The 19,746-nt window shown below is 45.1% G+C and overlaps 1 protein-coding gene across 3 annotated transcripts in view; it reads right to left on the bottom strand.

Annotated features, from left to right (window-relative positions):
* The window catches only part of Mfhas1 (multifunctional ROCO family signaling regulator 1), a 91,339-nt gene that overhangs the window by 67,747 nt on the left and 3,846 nt on the right, over positions 1–19,746 (bottom strand). The gene's annotated exons all lie outside the window — the stretch shown is intronic.

The raw sequence follows: 19,746 nt of genomic DNA, 5'->3' as shown, positions 1-19,746 counted from the left end.
TCAGTGTCTAGACCTCACCTCACCAAGCGACTTTTGCCTATAGGCAATGAAATGAATAAGCAAAGCCTTTTTCCAACTCAAACCCAACTGAAACAGCCCATGGCCAAGACAGTGGCCCACTTCCCAGCTCACCAAGGAGTAAGATGTCCTTGTCCCTGACTCTGATTCTTCACTGGTCACTGTCTTAGTCACTGCTCTATTGCTGTGAAGACACACCATGACCAAGGCAACTCTTATAAAAGAAGGGATTTAACCGGGAGCTAGTTTATAGTTTCAGAGGTTTAGTCCATTATCATCATGGTGAGGAGCATGGCGGCACTCGGGCAGACATGGTGCTGGAGAAGTAGCTGAGAGTCCTACATCCCGATCCACAGGCACAGAGAGAGAGAGAGAGAGATAGTCTAGGCCTAGTGTGGACTTTTGAAACCTCAAAGCCTGCCCCCCAGTGACATACTTCCTCCAACAAGGCCACACCTTCTAATCCTTCTAATCCTTCCAAACAGTTCCACTCTCTGGAGACCAAGTATTAAAACACATGAGCCTATGGGGGCCATTCTCATTCAAACCACCACAGTAAGTTTTTTAAATTTCCTTGTCCTAAAATACTCAACCATGTGTGTCAGCTTTTGGCTACCTCCAGGATAGTTTTGAAACTTATCAGGTAACAGCTGCATCTCAGGCCTGAGGTCCTTGGGCCCGGGTCAGTTGGTAGACGCTGGTGCAAGCTCACCTCCATGCTGGCTATCACCGGAATGTAAACTGTCTCCCACAGGCTCCTGTTTGCAAATGCATGATGCTTGGCTGGGGGTGGGGGAGAGAAAGTTGGTACCTAGCTAGAGGAAGTAGGTCACTACCAGTAGGTGTTCCTTGTCGTTCTCTGCGGGCTGACTCAACGGGACTGGCAGGTTCACGCTGCTCCCTTAAGTTGCTTCCTGTGAGGTATTTTGTCCCAGCAACTAGAAAAGTAACTGATACCAGGCTCTCGAGAAAGAGAGAGGGAAGAAAGGGCAGAGGACAGACAGATGGACGGACTGAGAGGAGATGGTGTCATATATAGTTACATAACAGCACTATTTTCTCATCTAAAAGATCACTTGAGGCCCCCCGTGATTTTGTGTAGGACTCATACGCTCGCTATTCAAAAGGATAGCCAGTGTCTGAACAAATCAATTAGGATTTCATCTAAGCAAAAAAAAAAAAAAAAAACCTAAAGTTATAAAAAGATAGTTTTGACCTCAAAATGAGAGGTTGAGAAACTATAGATCCACTTAGTTTAAGTTAAGAAACTTAAAAGACAGAGGTTGGGAATGTTGGGATATGACAAAAACAGGTAGGTAGCCCCAGGTTCAGGGGATGAAGATCATGAAGGCTGGAGTGACGTAACTCAGACGGAATGGGACTCTGATTTGAGACATCACCCAGGAAAACCCTAAGAAGAGTCACATGGCATTAGTTTATTTTTATCTGGAAACGCTTAGTTTTAGACTGACTACCAGGTACATTATTATATCAGGTTCCTGCCAAACCCTCAACTATTCAGGGGAACTGCCTAAAGCGTCCCAGAAATTTCTAGTAATTATTAGGAAAATTAAGCTGCGACTCTCTTAGACTGTCTACCTACTTTGTGTTCCCAAATCTGATATTAAATATCTTGGGAAATTTTAATTTTTCATAGGCCCAAACTGCTTACATAAAACAATTGCAGTTCTATTATTTGACTCAGGAAGACAGAAAAACTAGGGCAGGGTTTATTCCTACCTCAGAATAGAGGTCCCCACCCGCCTTATCCAGTCTGCCAGTTGGCTGTCCGGACAGAAGAGCTGTGGGAAAAATCACCCAGCCAGCCAACCTGAAAAAAAGATGGTGATGATAAAGAAACCTAAGTTCTGGCTCCCTGGGGTATTGTGAGGCAATTTGGGGGAGGGTTTATTTGTAGCTAAAGTAATGTTGTTGTTATTCTTTTTCTCCAAGCCACATGAATATAGAAAAGGAGATCCAGGGACTCTAGGAGGCTTGATGCCCTTTATCACCAGCCCATGGTCATGGTCACCTAGGTATCAGTCCTAGCACAGGTACTGTGCCTGTCCCTTTCTAATGGTGACCATTGTTTCAGAGATAATGCTTAGACACCGAAATGGAAGTTGAAAGAGCGGTCAATGGCTACCTAGCAAGAAGTAGACAAGGGGGTCTGTGATAACAAATGGTCACTGAACCCCCTTTCCTCTGACTCCTATGTCTCCACACAGAAGTGACTGCCTCACTTACCATAACTTCAGGGGTGGTAGGGAAAACGTTCTATCATCACTTGGATCTCTCTCATCTTATGAGCTCCCCTAATAAACAATTACCTGGGGGCAGTTTGAAAATAGTTATGCTATGAATTCAGGAACCAAGAAACTGGAGTTGTCCTTGTCTTTAGAGGATGGGGATATAAATCTGCAGATATACAAGATGATTTGTTTAGAGGATAGGAATATACATCTACAGATATAAAAGATGGTTTGTATAGAGGACTGGGATCTACATCTATAGAGACAGATATACAAGACAACTTGTAAGGCATAAAGTCATCATTTGTAAATAATACAAACGTAAAAGGTAACACAGGAAGAGAGAGGGGTGACCTGGAATGGTCTGGTTTTAGTGTATAGTTCAGCTGTGTCCTTTACCACTAGCGTAATCCAGAGGGGAGAGAAACCGTCTCTTTGGAATGAAGAAACCGAGACAACAAAGCAAACGGATTGAGTACTTCAAGACTGGTCCAAAAGAGACCACAACTAAACAAAACCCATGGCCGTTAAAATCACGTTATTAGTGCACAGTGACCAACTAAATTCTTCTCCATCTCAACATTCCGCTACATTTTTATAGCACAAGTTAAGAATACAACCTCACACTCCTGAAAGAGTGCTTTTTAGCAAATGCTAGGATAGTGCAACAAGCATTCCTGATAGGGTGTAAAAATAAAAGGAGCCAAGCCGGGCAGTGGTGGCACACGCCTTTAATCCCAGCACTCAGGAGGCAGAGCCAGGCAGATCTCTGTGAGTTCGAGGCCAGCCTGGTCTACAGAGCAAGATCCAGGACAGGCACCAAAACTACACAGAGAAACCCTGTCTCGAAAAAAACAAAATAACTAAACAAACAAATATATATATATGGACCCATATATTCATCTCCTTATAAGACTTCCCTTAGAAAGTCATTTTTCAGTAATCAGTATTTCTACTCCTTTATTAATTTAACCCCAGGATTTCAAAAGTAATGCAAAAGTTAAGACAAACTAATGGTGATTCAAAAGTAGTAATGACTTCACAGTGTTAACCATGAGTCAAAAACCTGGGGACCTGATGGTTTGTGTAGAGGAAAAGAAGAACATTTATTCCCGCATGCCCCTTCCACCAGTAATCAACAGAACATTGGTTCCTCAGGCTCCCTCAGTTGGAAGGATTCTTGTTCCTCTGAAATCTCTTGGCATTTGGTCTACTGACCTCTTGCACTGTGTTACAGCCTGAACCCAAGTCCTTGAGGGCAGGTTCCAAAGATAGACCTGCTAATGGCCTGTGGGTGGAAGGCCACATTAAACTCCAGCTGAATGAACACAAGCCTGAAAGAATCAGTATCATGACAGCTACCATCTGGCCATGTAAATCCTTCGTCCAATCCTATTTCCTATATTATAGGAGCAGAATGCTGCATCGTTTAATCAATAAATTAACTTAATTATTCTTGCCAAGATTTTTTAAATCCAGTAGTGAACCAAACACCCAAAATGAACTCTTTAGAAGGAGCTCCAGAGCATTTTAAACTGATGCTGAATGATCACAGTACCGCTTTGAAAAATGCCTTGGAGCCAGCCTTGGCAGACAGACCTCCACTTCTACAGAGAGCTGGCCCACAGGTTGTGGGCTCTCCTCAATTCGAGGTCACTGTCAATAACTTGGATCTTTGATTTAGACCATTTTACAGACAGCAATACACCCAAGGTGAGATGCATAGATGGGGCATTTTCCAATTGGTTACAGAGGACACCTGCATCGGGCAGCTGGGTAGTAGCTCCCACTACAGAAAGAGGGAGTGACTGAAATAATCAACGTCACAAGCGGCTTCAACTTACAGTCCTCGCCACTTTCATGTGGGGAATCTGAACCCTGCCTTCCGTGACTGACTCAGATCACCGTGAGGCAAAGAAAGAGTAAAGCCAAGAGAGGCAAACGGGTTCTGCACTCCACATTTGAAAGTCCTTTCTCAGGTCATCCAGTGACTAGAGAAAAATGGCTGGAAGAAAAGATCGGGGACACACTCCTAATCATTTGCTCCAATTTGTTTCACTTCCTAGGTGAGAAAATAGTTACAATCCAGCCTGGTTTTGCATACAGTGTAACGAGGTCGGTCAGGACACAGGAGGGCGAGCAGCTTCTCGGGGGCCCTGAACCAAGGAGCGTGCCAGCTCTAAACCACCATCATTAGCCCAACCCACAGCTGTGACCAGCACGCAGTCCCTCCTCCCCACCCTCCCCACCCACCCCACCCCCAAATCTGATGATGAAAAAACAAAACAAAACACAAACCAAAACAACACAGTAATAACTTAGACAGCAAACCCGATGCCCCTACCCTAAACAGACCCCTTTAATGCACTTGATCTGACCTCTTCTTTTACAAGCACCATGGCTGAAAATGAACTAGAACAAAAGAAGATTGGTTACGGACAGCCATAAAAAAAAATGCCACGGTCTGCTACATGCATAATTCATGATGCTAAGAGAGCCGCCATTGACATCATTTATCCTTTCCATATTTTAAGTCGGAGAAAAGTTACCAGACACTATTTATAAAGTCTCTTATTTCTATAGGACCCTGCCAATTTTAAAAAATGGCATGGCTTACAAACCTAAGATCATAGGTCTTCTGGAGTTTATGTGCCATCCATCAGACGGGGGGAGGCTAATAACCCTACATAAACCAATTAGGTCAGCAGTCCTGTGGAGACTAATGTTACCATACCGCTTCTGCTTTTCTGTTTTTAAAATAAATGCTCCAGTTTTCGTCTCACGGTGCTTCAAGTTGATCCTGAACTGTACACTCCAATCAAAGGGTCTGGCATTTGACATGACAGCTAAGGAAAGTGAAGCCTAGAGAGAGCGAGCCAGAGCCAGAGGAAGAATCCGGGTCTGCCTCCTTAGCATCCTGGACTCTGTTTCCTTGGTCCCTGAGGATGCTCTGGGGCCTTTTCCATTCATTACATCTGAGTGAGCTCAAGTGGCCACTGGACTTCATTCTCACTCCATTCTTCTACACAGCTGCCACGAGAGTGCCTACAAAATGCAAACCCAGCAATTCCAGCTGACCGTTCAATACTGCCCCTCTGACTCACAGGGGGAAATCACCAGGATTTCTTTTAACATTATAGGGAGCTGCCAAGAGTTCTCTTCTTAAAAAAAATACATAAAATACACACACACACACACCACATTTACATTTCAGGGGTGTTGATGACGGAAGAGTTGAGCTCCTGGCGTGTCCACCTCCTCCATCCTCCCCATAGGGCTCTGTGAAAATCTGCAGACATGCAGTTTGCTGGAGGCCTTTTCCTGCTCCACCCACCTGGCTCCAGATGGATGCTTCTTCCCCCCCTCCCCTGCCCCCTGGCCTCCCCACGTCTCAGAAGGCCTCTGCCCTTGGAATTGAGTGCAGAGCACCAAGGCTGTTTACCGCGTGCTCTTCCTTCTGCGGCTTTCCTCTCCCCTGATGCCCCAGGACCTGCCCTGTGCCTGCCTGGTCATGACAGAGCCCTAGCGCACGTCCATAGTCCAGTCTCCATGTTGAAGACAATCTTCTGAATTTCTCACATGTCATTTCCTTGTGCATTCGAGTAATCCCCACTTTTGACAGGTGGAAGCTATTATTTTTTTTTTCCTGAGGAACTGTTTGAAAATAATAGAGGTGGTAGGCTCTGGGGGACAGCCTCACGTCTGCTGCATACGGTGTGCCCCAGGTATTCAGCCCTCTCAGGCATCAGTGTTCCTTATCTGTGAGCACAGATCACGGTAATCACAGTCTACGTTTATTGAGTGTTTACCATGTCGCAGACACTGTGTTAGGGACTGGACGCCTACTCATTTATTTAATCCTCATGACCTCTAAGGAGACAGCGACACAGGTACCAATGCTTAGGAACTGAGTGAATTTTCCTCCTGGTTTTCGGATAAAGCTGAGGCTTTAGGATGCCAAGTAGCTTCCTAGAGGCCCCAGCCTATGGCTTTGAACTTCGTGTGAACGAAACAGAAGCAAAGGCTCTTTCTCTGGTGCTGATCGAGCCTAAAGAAAGCTGTATGGCAATTCTCACCTCTGGCTGCAGCAGGAGAGACACTGGTTCGGCGCCGACTTCCATAGGAAACCGTGTGGTCTCCGTGAGACAAAGATCGGGGCCTTCAGAGAAATGAGCTGGGTCAGAGGAGGGGCCATAGCCAGAGGGGGCGGGGGAACGAAGCAGAAAGCAATTCAAAGCACAGATATAACACGCAGCAGCCTGGCTCCCAGCATAAAATCCACGGAGCACATGCGGCAGCATCCTCCGAGGTGAGAGAGCATGTGTCCGCGCACGGCCACGAACAAAGCCACCGACACACCACCAGATTCTTCAAAAGCAAATATTTGTCCACAGCCAAAGAATGCGAGTCTTTCCTAACAAAGAACAATGGGCGCCATTCTAACTCCCCATTCTTCCTCTCTGGTTTCCAGTGGTTTATGATCTCGATGGAGATTCCCCCCATGAATAAGCGTGTCTCACATCACAAATGGCGCCGTAAATCAGAAGGTTTACGGATGGGATGGTCAAAAATGGGCGGTTCGAGTACCCTGACCCTGCAGCTTCCAGCCCACGGAACACCTGAGGCTGCAGGTGGTACGTGGTCCTGGAAATGGTCACCTGTTTTGTTTAAGTTTTGGTGTTGGTGGTGGTTTTTTGTTTTTGTTTTTGTTTTTGTTTGGGGGGGTTGTTTGTTTTGTTTTGTTGTTCTATTTGGCTAGGCAAGAGAATTTTGGCAGCTCTGGTAATCAACAAGATGCAATGAGCCCTCCTGTGTGGCTAGGCATGAATTCTGTAGCATGTTCCAGAAGCAAGGCTCAGCTGCATCCACAAGGCTCAAGAAGGGGCTGGGCAGGCAAAGGGTCTGTTGATAGGAGTGCTAGCTAGCTACACTGAAGCTGAGCCAGCCGCCTGGAAGCCGAGTTCCTGAAATGACCGAATAGAAAACCAGTACACTTAACCTTGGCTTACACCCAGAAGAAAGAATGTAACATAGTAACTAGGGAGAAGCAGAGGGCTGCCCGCTTGCATTTGTAGAAATGCAGAAGCTTAAGATACGAAATAAGCTGAAAAGAACACCTGCTTCACCCAAGAGAGGGAAAGAACCAGGGCTGTGCCACTCAGGAGCCATCTGGGGACCAGCCGTGTCAGGGACCAGGACAGATGAATGCTACGAGGACTCCAAAGGTCCTTTTTTTGTTCCTGTACCCCCAGGCACGAAACAGCCCAGCTCTCAGCAGACGGGGGAGCCAGTTTTGGCACCAAAGTATTTTTGAAAACTCACATTTCTTTTTTTTTTTAGTACTTCCCATGCAATTCATGAGCAACACTTGAATCAAAGTCACCTCAGCTATCGCATGTATCTATAGAGTCCCACTGAATATATTTTTTAGTAACATGTTCAGAGAAAATGTGAATCACCCTTTTCCTCCATACTGTCTGCATTGATTTTGGGCATGCAGGGTGAGGAGAAAGATTTTTAAAGAGCATATGGCGAAACCACTACTCGAAGAAGCCAACTCTGATGTTGGCTTCCAGTGAAATGTACCAGCAAGGATCTTTAAAACATGGGAGCAACAGAAACAGAGTTTAATTCTGTATTGTTCAACCATGGCAAACACACTTGAGTTGCACTAGGTTAGACCCATCCCATATTCATTGCACACAGAAAAAAGAAAGCAAACCACGTGGATAACCTCTTAAAATTTATACTCCCACTTGCTATGAGAACCAGACATCCAGTGCTGGTTTCTATACCACAGCAAGCATAAGTCTAGAAAATGCGATGGTGCGGAACTCCACCCTGCCACCAGCAGCGAGGCAGAAGCAGTATTTTCAGTCAGTGGGACGTGGTTCACGATCAATTACTTTTCGTTGATTTCTTACATGGGCCAAGCATTATTCTACTGCCACAGTCTTATTTTGATCAGTGATCTTATTTATAAACATGCAAGATTTGTAATTACGGCTACGTCTCAACACCGCATCGCACAATAATGGATGAATTAAGCTGTGAAAAGCATAATTACACTCAAAGCAATAGCGTTCCAACATGCATCACAGAAGCCGGTGAGGAACATTACCTCCTTTTGAAATCACAAAGCTGAGCTTTCCTAATTCCCAAGCCTCGGTCCTGTCCCGCCATTCTGACTAATGGCATCTCCAGAGTGTTCTGAGCACAAAGGGAGCCTGATAAACTCAGAAGGTTCTTAAAAGTAGCTCATTGTGAAACCTCCGAGAGGGAGACCTCTTCAGCTTAAAAAAAATCTAGAAAACAGGGTGGAAAATATCAAAGGTCTGTCAGCACGGGCTGACTAAACAGTACAGGGAGAGGGCAGAATATTACATGATATGCCATAGACATATATGCAATGTGTCTACAAGGATGCTTGTTTTCACGCTGCCACTATGGCAGCATTTCCAAAATCCATATATATATATATATATATATATATATATATATATATATATATATTATATAAACAGTGTGTGTGTGTGTGTGTGTGTGTGTGTGTGTGTATATAAACTTGAGTTCAGGTGTCCCAAGAACCAGAAATGTCAGACTCACCCAGAGTTGGAGTTATACGTGGTGGTAAGCCACCTGATGTGGATACTAGGAACTGAACTCAGGACCTCTGGGGGAGTGGTACATGTTCTTTCCTGCTGAGCCATCTCTCCAGGCCCCCAAAATATATATTGTGACCAAATGCAAAGTGCAAAAGGAGCCTAGGTGACCTCTTTCAGATTAAGTACACGCTAACACATCCCTGCAAGACACCATAAGAAACATTTTACAAATAAGAAGTGAGGCTGATGATAGGGGGTGGGGCGGGGCTTCTGCTGTTGAATTTACTTTTTATATGCAGCTATTACTTTCTTATTGTTAGAATCATTGCATGGTTTCTTCTGTTCTCTCCCTGCAATGATGTGATGGATTATTTTTTAAGTTCTCTAAGAAGACAATTGTTAAAAAAAAAAATTAAAGTTAAAACAAAAATTTTTAGATAACCAAAAAGGCAACCAAGCTGGGGGGGGGGGGGGAGAAAAATCTTAAATACAACAAAGATACATGAAGAGTTCATCTAAACTGATAAAACACTGTGATGATTGTTCTTAAAGCTGAAAGCCGGTAAGACGATGCCAAAAGATATTATCTGAAAACTCAGAAAAGTAGCCACATAATTAGGCAACGTGCATGCCAGTGAACATCCTCACTAATTAGAACTCTGAGTCCTCACTGAGGTGCTGTTTTCCATGAACTATCAGTGCGTTGTTAAGATGATGGGCAGGAGAGGGGAAGCCTGGTTAAGGGCTCTGGCAGGTATCAGGAAAGCAATGGAAACATGTTCTTAGACCATGACATTCTCTGCCTAACACTCAGTGATCCTGTTTCGGCAACGGCCACCCAGATGCAAACATCTCATGGCATGCCTTCCAAAAGCATGGCCGATTTTTGCTGGTTCCTTTGGACCTGGACTCACTCACACTAGACATAGACCCCAACTGCTACTGCACACACCACTGGCAGTCCCTGCACCCGCTCCAGCTCCTGCAGCTGCAAAGACCAGGCACCCTCCTGCAGGAAGGCTGCAGCTCCAAGTGTGCCCAGGGCTGTCTGCAGAGGAGCATCTGAAGTCTGCTGCCCCCCCACACCCCGTGTGGGGACAATGTTGCTCCCGTGAGTAAATACAGTGACACACACATCCTGGATTCAGTTGTCACACACTTTTGCTAGGTTCTTTTATCTATAAAGCCTGTAAATAATAATAAAAGTTCATGGCCCAAATAGAAAAAAAAAAAAAAAAAAAAAAAACTTTCAGAAAGAAATACACCCAAGCAAGGTATGGTAGCTCATGCCTGTAATCCTCAGAAGGCTCAGGCAGGAGGTTTGCTACAAATTTGAGGCCATCCTGGGCAAAAAGTCTCAAAAAACAAACAAGAACAGAAAAGGAAAAGAAGGAGAAGAGTTCAGCACGGAAGTACAACAATAAAATGCAAGTGTCCAAACAGCTGAGCCAAGGCCACACGCTTAAATAAACAGCTAAAATCATCTTGCTCACTACTATGTAAACACTCACAATTATTGTGCAGGTAGAAATCCCCTGAAACATAATGGACAAGAGCTTAGCTTTTTTTAAAAAAAATCAATATTTAAATCATTTATACAATGAGCTAAGTACATATTTTAAGAACCTAAGCTCAAAGGAGCGACTGAAAGAAACAGTGTGATCATGGCACATATCAGCCATGAGTGACATCTTTTCCCTTTGCCCTCCAAATTTATATGTTACAGTATGGGGAAATATAGTTCTTAAAAGTTCTTAAATAAAGTTCTTAAAAGATTGCACTGTGCCATAGCCCCACTATTAAAAAAAGAAAGATTGTACTCACAAGCTTGTGTGTGCACAAACATACACGCACGCGTGTGCAAACACACACACACAGATTATAGTATGTATAGTGCATGTATACCATGTATAGAGTGCAAAAGCCTTGGCACAAACAGATCAGAGGATAGCCTTGTGGAGTTTACTCTCTCCTCTCACCTTTGCTGGGGCTCCAGGGCTTGAACTCAGGTCTTCAGGCTTGCATGGCAAGCGCCTCTCCCACGAAGCCATCTTACCAGCTCAGAATGCTTCAATTTTTAAAAGCAACACAAATTCTATGCTTCAAGTCAAATCAGAAAAAAAAGTACAAAAGATATCTGTAAATATCTTGGACTTCCAAGCATTTCAGTCAAAGAGCAACAGAGAGCATTTGGGTGAACTCAGAGGCAAGGACAGACAAACTCAAGCAAGAGCAATGTGATCAATACAAGAAACCCTGTCTCCCTGAAGCCAGTTATATCTAAGTGAATGATATGCATCAAAAAGGGTGTTGGGAAGCAAAGTTAGTTAAAGTGGTATTTTCATTTGCTCTAGAGTTACAAGCAATGCATAAAGTGAGTGGAGATGTGTTAGATCCAAATTTGCTTTTCTTAGGGGCTGTTATGGTAAGAATTACAGCAAGGAAAATCAGTCTCCTCACATAGAATCCTATGAATCACCAAGGCATGCAGCTATCTACTGTGGCAATAGTCAACCGCCCTTTATTCCCTGTACTCTGACCTGGAGAAAGTGGCCAGTGTCACACTTAGCCACCCTATCCTATGCAGATCATCTGAGGCTACCTTTCCATTGTCCCAGCTGCAAATGCCTTCCAGGGTTCAGCAGAGCTGTCCAAAGGCAAAGGCCACGCTGGAACTGTGCTTCAAAGCTCTCATTCAAGGGCCAGCAGGAGTCGCTGCCAAAGCTGGCTGGCCCAGAAATGTCATTTAAATAAAGGAGTCCCTTCATTATCACAACTCCTAAACACCAAATGCTTAGAGCACACAATCTATGCCACACCCACTTAACCCTTCAGTCCCCTCCACATACTGAGACCCATGATCTTCCTCCTGTGGTCACCTGGAAACTCTAACACTCAGCTGCAGAGCGGCCTTGCAGGCACCACAATGGCATGCTTTCCCGGTGGTTCACACCCCTGACCATGACCTCTGCTGACCCCCCCCCCCCCCCCCCCCGCTCCCTACAGGCCATGTATGTATGTACATACCTAATTGTATGTATGTATGTGTGGAGGCCAGAGGTCAATTCAGCAAGACTAGCTGCCTATCAAATGCCAGGGATCCTTCCGTCTCTACCTCTGCACGCTGGGACTGTAGCCGCATGCCAAGACAAGTAGCTTTTTACATGGGTACCAGTGACCCTAAGCCAGGTCCTCATGCTACCCACTGAGCCACCTCTCCATCACCTCTACAACCATTCTTAAGCTCCCTCCTTACAAGCAAGGGAGGGATGAAGGGTTGTGTTACTACCCCTAATTCATCAGCACATGGTTCTAACGCCATGTCAACAGCACATGACTCATCTTGGGAACAGTGAGGATCTCAGATGCATCTTGGGAGCAGGGAGGGTCTGAGATGTTTAACTCTTTGATTCTCTCCACATTTAATAGGTTAATAATAGGAAAACACCTCCACAAAGCCTCCCTCAACAAAGAAACCTGTAAGTAGTAGTCGCACATGCTTGACAACGCTCACTTTAATTTGTGCTGGCTTTAGAGTCAGCATTCATAGTCTTTGGCATTTGGAAATGACTGATGACCTTGATCCTTTCAAACCAGGAGCTAATAAATGACCAAGGAAGTAGCTTTGGAAGGTTACAAAAAGACTTGGTGCAGATGCTGGTTCCAGCATCTTCTCAGGCTCTGCCTGAGATTTACCACAACAAACGATCTAGACTCCAAGCCAGCTGGAGAGAAAGATGTGGGCATTCCTTTCTACCCACTCCTCTTCATCAAGCAAACTCAATCTGGGAGTTGGCTTCACTCTAAATGAACGGATTTTCTTTTCCAAAAAAAAAAATGCTAGACTTCTCACCAACACACAATGATTTCCTCTCTATATGGTCAGATTCCATCACTAAAGGATCAATCATCACATTAAGATCCCACCCCAGCTCCCTATGGCCAAGGTCAGGTATTTTATTTTTCTAAAACTCCCAGTTCAGCTCAAATGTCTGTATACAGTAGGTATTCAAAAGTAATTGATGGCAGACTCAAACTAATAACTTGTCTTGTTGTCTTATATGGTAATATTATAATATTGAAATATTCCCAACCCTTACTTGCTTATCTACCTGTGGCCTAATGGTATATCATTCAAAAATGACCAAATATATATATAATATATATAATATATATAATATATATATTACATTATATATAACACACATACACACAGTAAACTCTACCTGCCACCGATAGACCCAAGGGTCTACGCAGCCCACCAATCCTAACAAGAGGATCCCAGTATGCCTATGTGAGAGATGTCCAGTCAATGGGGAACCTTGGGGAAGCACCCAAACTCTAACTCTTAAGCCATGCCCTGCACAGAAAGTTGTCACCCAGAGCCAGATGGAAGAATTCCCAGGCCCTTTCATCTCAGGAAGGAGGCCAAGCCCTGCCTCAGTGATCCTTGCCTAGACAAGCACTCAACTCAGAGGTCATGCTTCCGAAGCTCTGCGAAGGTAGGACATACCAGTGAATTATTCACATTAAAATGGTTGATCTTATATTTAATAAATTTCACCTTGAGAGGAAGACAAGGAAGGGAGGAGGGAGAAGAGGAGGGAGGGGAGGAGGAGGCATACAAAGAAGGGAAGAACAGCACAGGCCGCCACACCAGGCGCTTGACTCATGAAGCCACCCCACCCCGAAACACGCTCTGCTACCAAGTGCCTCTGTACAAACCGTAGGAGAAAGAGAGACAGCTGGAACAGCCTGGGTGCCCAGTGCTAAGGTTTGGAGTAGCAGGAACTTTCCAGAAGCAAACAGGGAGAGCCTCCAGGCTCCTAGCATCCGACAAAGCTGCCTGGCTCCTCTGACCACCAGGTCCATTGCACCCCACTGCTTGTATTCTCTACCTTTTGTGGGTGTCCTGTTAGAGAGATAACTGTTGCTCAGGGATCCTCCCTCATTTACTCTTTAGAAAATAACAAGACCCGGTATTTCCAGCTAGGACATTACACAGATGCAAGAAAAATAAGTAAGAAATGTTTTTGAGCACTTACTGCCAAAAATAAAAATAACTCCAAAGTTTTCCTTCTCATTCTCTACAAATAAGTCAGCCCTGTTGGCAAGGGTATCTGGGAATTGTTATCCATGTGGCTGCCAAGTATGCAGTACACATGGGGTTGTCTATACCGCAGCCAGCCACTCCTCCATGGTCTCCCCTGATCTCCAATCAGCAGGCTGAATGCAGGGCAGAGCTCCGGGAAGCAACATCACCTGGAGGACGGGAGAGCCACCAGAAGAAATCTGCCTTTCTGTACCCATTCAACCTCCACCAGTCACGGCTTCGTATTCCTCATCATTGATCCTTTCCTTCTCATAGGAGTCAAATTAAGGGAAAGGTAGGCGTCGATCACAGGAGGTAGAACTATGAGACCCTCTGCTTTGGGAGGAAGGGTGACCAGAGATGAAAGGTGAATAAACATGAGGTCAGGGAGCAGAAGGCTTTAGGCAGCCAGCTCCTACATTCTACTCAACTTGGTATCCTAATCATCTGCCCCCTGTCCATCCATCCATTTCTGTAAGAGTTTGTACACAAAGATTAAAAACATACTAGAAAAATCGTGTGGAAAAACCTCGACATATACACTTGGAGATAAAGAACACCAGAAACAAGCCAAAACCCACTTGCTAGGCATCACTCAGATAACATAATGTCTTGATCTCTCAGAAACAATGTCTGTGGAGACCCTCCCACTGCCAATGCATGAAACACCAGAAGGCAAGAAAGAAAAGAGTCCCTGGGGCACGGTACCCTTCTTCAGGTGAGGGTGGTGTGTCTAGGTCCATGAGTTGATCACATGCAGTCTGTGGGTGTCTGAGGTGCCCATGAATCATTCTGAGGACAAGACAAGAAGGCCAGTTTCTTTCATGGCAGAGCATTATGGGATATGTGCCAATGTGCTTTCACTTCCTCTGAGGGAAAGGCATCAACCCAGAGAAGGACAAAAGGACACCCTCAACTCCCAGCAACTGGCTTCAGAGCAGAAAGGCTGAGTCTGAGAGACCTGAGGCCTGGCTGAGTGGGGCCTGCCCAGAAGAGAGTTGCCTGGTGTACATCCACAGAGACTGTGGATGAGGGAACAGCACAGGAGCTGCAAGAGACGAGAGAGGGTAAAGACTGGGCCAGCACTTGCTCTGGTTCTTCAACAACTCAAACAAAAGCCCGCTAGTGATGGTTGCCGAGTCTTTAATCAAGGGGTGCCAATGGAGTGAAGAGAGGTAAGGGGCAAGGTTGGGAAACCACCAGAAACATCCACTTCGGAATTGGCCCTTCCCACACACCCCTTCCCATGCAATGGGCAAGAACTGGCGCTTCTTCCCAGCCACAGGGAAAGCACTATTATCTAGATCCTCCCTAGCCCTCCCAAAACATCCCTGAGTGTACCCCATCAGTGTGATATGAGCTGAAGGGAATAAGGGAGAGCTAAACCAGGCCAGGCTCACCAGGGAGCAAGGGGAGCAGGAGGCAGACCATTACACTAACTGTGTGTTCCAAACAAAAGGTTTCTCTCTGGGACTTTCTCCAGTACCTGAGCAAGAGACAGTCTTGAAAATCCACCCTAGAACTGAGACTCCATATCTTAAAATAATTTGAGCACTACTAAAACCTCCCCCCAGTCTTTGAGCTCTGTTCTGCACAGAGTTTCTTTCTCCTACTGCATGATCAAGGTTTTTCTTTTTATGCGGAGCAAAGTCCTACGGAGTTCAAAGAGGCCTGTTTATGAAAATAAAAACCCAGGGGCATCAATATTAATAAAGCTAAATTAAAAAGATACTGAATAACATAACCTTTGTGGAGTTAAAAAACAATGACTAATTCAATCTAAGCAACTAGGTCATGCTCAGATTCCAGTAATTGTAAAATTTAGATATAATAAGGCCAGAACTTTGCTTCGCTTCAGCAGTCAAAATGAAGGGCCCATTCAGGGCCAAGTGCTGCAGTCCAAACCCAGCAGGAGAGCCAGGACATCTGAGGTGGGGGAAGCAGGGCAGGGCAGCATCACCATCCGGTACTACCTGGGAACTTGACAGGGCAACAAAGAGATTCTTCTTATAAAGTGCCAAACCGTCACTGAGGGAAACACCTGAGAGGCTTCCGGGGACCACAAAGCCTGGGGCAGGTCTCCACTTAAAGGAAGCAAGTGAACAATCTAATCAAAGGGGTATTGTGACACACACAGCCACTCCTGGAAACAAGAGAAATATGCTAAGCATCAGACAGGCGTACACCATCAGACAGGCCCGCATCATCAGACCCATACATACGTTGTCAGACTGGCACACACAGATGGGGACACACGACAATCAGATAGGTACCAAGTGTCAGAACGTGTAGCCAGACAGACAGACACTGTCGGATGGATACACACACTATCAGACAGACATCCACCATTCTATGAGCACACACTGTCAGACAGGTACACATACAGTCAGGCAGACACACACTGTCATATGGGCACACACAGCCAGGAAGGCACACACCATCATATGGGTACAGACTGTCAGATAGTTACACATTGTCAGACGGGCACACACGGTCAGACAGGTACATACAGTTAAACACGTGTACATTGCACACACATGGGTACACACAGTCAAGCAAACACATACTGTTATATGGGTACACATTTTCAGACAGACAGACAGACATAGTCATATGGGCACATACTGTCAGACAGGCATCACTATAATGTGGTCACACTGTCAAGACAGGCACACATTGCCATATGGGTACACACGGTCAGGCAGACACACACTGACATGTGGGTACACATGTCAGTTACACACTGTCAGATAGGCACACACTGTCTTATGGGCATACACAGTCAGACAGGTACACATTAGGTGCAAAATATGAAGGAGCAAAGAGCACTTGTGGGATATGGAAAGGCTCTGTGTGAATGAATGTGGCCAAAATGGAAGAAAACCACACCATTAATGAAGCTTACTGGATTGCTTTCTCCTTACTGTTAAAAATTACAGTTCGTAATTTGGAGAGTGGATACGTGAATGAAAGTGAAAACTTGTATTCAAAGTCAGGTAGGCAAAGCCATATTCTTCCAACTTAAGACCACACAGCAGTCCTGTGATTGCTGAAATGCTATCAGTGCTCAGCAAACTTGGTGCAGTCCAGTGTTCTGGCCACTTAGTCCGTCAGGTCAGCCAGCCAAGCTCAGAGGGCCGAGCATTCTGGTTTAAATGACACAGGCCAAGGGAATAAAAACATGAACAGACAGCCCACAGAAAGGACAGTATGCTCTGGGAATGAGAGCGCAGGACCAATTATGGGGCAGAAACGGAAGAGCGTGGTGGGCCGTGGTGGTATATAGGCAGGAATTGATACCCAGAGAAAACACTAGATTTTCACAGCGATATTCTGAAAAACTATTGTGTTTGTGTGTGCGCGCATGATTCAGTACATGTGTGGAGGCCAGTTCTTCCTTCTACCCTTACATGGGTTCTGGGAATGAAACTCAGGTCTCTGGGATTGCTAGACAAGGGCCTTTACCTGCTGAGCCACAGTGACATTTAAGCATGACCTTTCTTCAGTTTCTGGAAGAACCCTGGAGGGCTAGAGAGATGGCCTAGGGAGTGGTTAAGAGCACCGGAGTATCCAGGTTCAATTTCCAGCACCCACAGGGCAGCTAACAACTATCTGTAATACCAAAACTCTCCTCTGTACAGACAGACATGCAGACTGAACACCCACAGATACAATAAATAAATCTTTACTTAAACTCCTGTATGTCATCCCAACTGTCTTCAATAAAATAAATCTGTAATCCCTTTGACAACGGGATTGGATCCTGTCTATGAGAAAGTTTAAATCCCTGGTTGCTGGCTAAGGATCTCCAAAATTAAAGCAGGAGAAACCCGGCCCCACATCATCCAGCCAGCTAAAGTAGTTCTCGCCAGAAAACGCAGGTGGGGCAGGGCCAGGAGAGTTTTTCATATAAGAACATTTTAAAAGGTACTAATGTGATGGAGTGCCTCTGCAGAATGGGACTGAGCAACATGGGAATTGGTACTTGATGTCCCAGAGCAGACAAAAACAAAAAAAACCTAAAAATCAGTTTTTAAACCAGTGCGTGTAAAATTGTGAGTTTACAAGAAAACTTGACACTGTAAGTATAAAGTGAAGTCACCAATTTTCTGTCCCTAAAGAGGGAACAAAAGACATAAAAAGACTCTATAGAAAGACAGAGAGCTACTCATAGATTCAAACACTTCTCCCAGACTGAAACATGTTCTAATCACCCAAGGGTGTGTGTGCGTCCTTAATAACCGAACATCAAAAGCTGTCATTTCTCCCACGTGACAGTCTAGATTTCAGTATTTTTAGTGCTTGCCAGATCTTTCAGAATTATAACAATTACTAATAAATGATGAGAATCACAGAAAAAAATATGACAGAGAAAAAAATCGCGTTCTCTTTCTGTTGTCATAATGTAAAGAAAAACACAGGACTGTCAACTTTTTCCCAATATTCTGATCGATCTGCTACTTTGGGGCGGGAGATACAAACCAAAACGAATTCTTTAAAAAAAAAAAAAAAATCTCTGATAGAAATATTCCATGCATGTTATAAAAAAATAACTAATGGCATATGTCTCAATATAGATGTGTGTTCTTACCATTTTTCTCTTTTTCCTTTCTCAACTTGAAAAACCCTTGAAGCCAGGATTGCCAGCCAGGCGGGCCTCATTTGAAAGGCAAATGAGACGCAAGCCCCGCCCCCTGCTCAGTGTTCCCCTGTCTTACTGGCAGCTCCTCTATGCAGTAGATGATTCAGAGCGCAGGTGAGGATAAAACCCACCACTAGCCTCACTGTTTCACTAACAGAATTCCTCAGCCCAGACTGGTCCTTGCTCAAGGATGTGCTTCCCTTTGTCGTGGGGGAGGACATCCATTTAATTCACATTTAATGTCTCTGCATTGAGCAACAACTGAGTAGGTTATGAGTACAATGCTCCCAACCACTCTGCACAGCTCAGCAACGTGAGAAAGAAAGTGTTCGGCTTCCATGAATAAAATACAATGGCAAGTGTCAGATACACGGAGGCATCCACCAGGTCCGGGCCTGTGACAAGATGCCAGATAATCATACAGAATGGCTGGCTCCGCAGGCTGGAAACCCAATATGGTACTCCCTTTCTTTTTTCCCCCAAGCTGAAGAACTAAACCTAGATCTGGGACAACGGAAAGACTTTACCTTCGGAAATATTGGTATCCTATTCCTTCCTGATACTATTACAAGCTGCATTCTTGTTGGCACTCATGCCTAGACAAAGTTCAGAGTGGCATTCAGTCACCCTTCAGCCCACCCCGCGGGGGGGGGGGGGGGGGGGGGAGGACCCAGGTGAGAAAGGCTCAGTGGCACCATTGTTACAGGATTTGTGCTAAGGATGCTTGTAGCACTATCCACCAAGTGGGCTACACACAAACCAGCTGTTAAAGAACTCCAAAGGATGAGGAGACGGTTCCTAGCTGAAGACTTGAGCCTAATTAACCAGAGGGGAGGAAAAAAAATCCCAGGCAAAGCAGAAAAAAAGACCAGGAGTTCCCAGGATGGTTTCCCAGGAAACTACCCTAGATAACACTACAATGATGGATGCATGTCATTCATTACACATTTGCCCGAACCCACGGGAATAAATACCTAGAGCGAGCTCTAATGTAAGCTAGGAATTCCAGACAAGGGTTCACTCCAGTGGGTGGAGGGAAGGAGCGAATGGACTGCTCCTGAGCAGGGGATGATGGATGACGACAGGGAGGCTGTGCATCTGTGAGGGAGGGGGCCGGTGGAGAAAAATCCATACCCT

The sequence above is a fragment of the Peromyscus eremicus genome, chromosome 17, assembly GCF_949786415.1.
Source record: "Peromyscus eremicus chromosome 17, PerEre_H2_v1, whole genome shotgun sequence".
NCBI classification, from domain to species: Eukaryota; Metazoa; Chordata; class Mammalia; order Rodentia; family Cricetidae; genus Peromyscus; species Peromyscus eremicus.
The sequence above is the reverse complement of the archived record's forward strand: the minus strand, read 5'-3'. Positions and strand labels throughout refer to the sequence as shown.